The sequence below is a fragment of the Phlebotomus argentipes genome, unplaced genomic scaffold, assembly GCF_947086385.1.
Source record: "Phlebotomus argentipes unplaced genomic scaffold, Phlebotomus argentipes genome assembly scaffold_18, whole genome shotgun sequence".
Classification (NCBI taxonomy): Eukaryota; Metazoa; Arthropoda; class Insecta; order Diptera; family Psychodidae; genus Phlebotomus; species Phlebotomus argentipes.
Window position 1 is genome coordinate 16,426,544 of NW_026776177.1, and position 843 is coordinate 16,427,386.

Consider the following 843-nt stretch of genomic DNA (forward strand, 5'->3'; position numbering starts at 1 on the left):
ATTAATATATTGTCTTGAATCTTCTCTTTTGATTACAACTCAACAGATAAAACCGATCTACAAACTGGAGTTCATTTAGGACATAACATTTGGTAACTCCTTTCTAGAAAAATGATTTACTGTCCATTCCTTGGACGTGACAAAAAGGTGTGTAATATTAAGTTGAACACTGGAATTCGATCTTTCTCTAAATTGAAAAACCTGTCAAGTATCGTAAAATAGATAAAAATTCGTAATATGATGTGTTTGAATTTTATCAAGAAATATTTGATATTATATTTTTCACATTTTCACTGTTTTAAGTACATTGTTTACACTATTTTTTTTTAGTATATGATTTTTTTCTTCACTTGATTACGACAATCTCAATTAAAAGATCTGCAAAAATTTCTTTTCATTCCTACACCACTAATTTGAAAGATCCAAAATTATTGTCCTTTCACAAGTTGTCAATTTTTTTTTACGTTAAACATTATTAAATAATTTCTTCTCTCCACTTCTAGCAGTTTAACAACTGATTTTGATATATTTTTTATACTCTTTTGCTGCGCCTGCGCGGCTGAACATTTTTCACCTACATTTTTACAATTTCCTTTGACTGAGCAAATGATTAAACTTTCTCTCTTAATACTTTGCAAAAAAAACAGTTGAAAAGAACACTCTTAACATGATTATTATTGTAAGTCATAAATTGTCCGATTTGCACCGAACATTTCGATTATGCGACTGTTGGTTGAAATCTATATTCTTTAAGTTTCAAGTTCAATATTAAATATAGTACGAATTTTAGGATATATATTTTTTATTGATTTTTATGTATCTTTTCTAATTTATTCTCTCTCA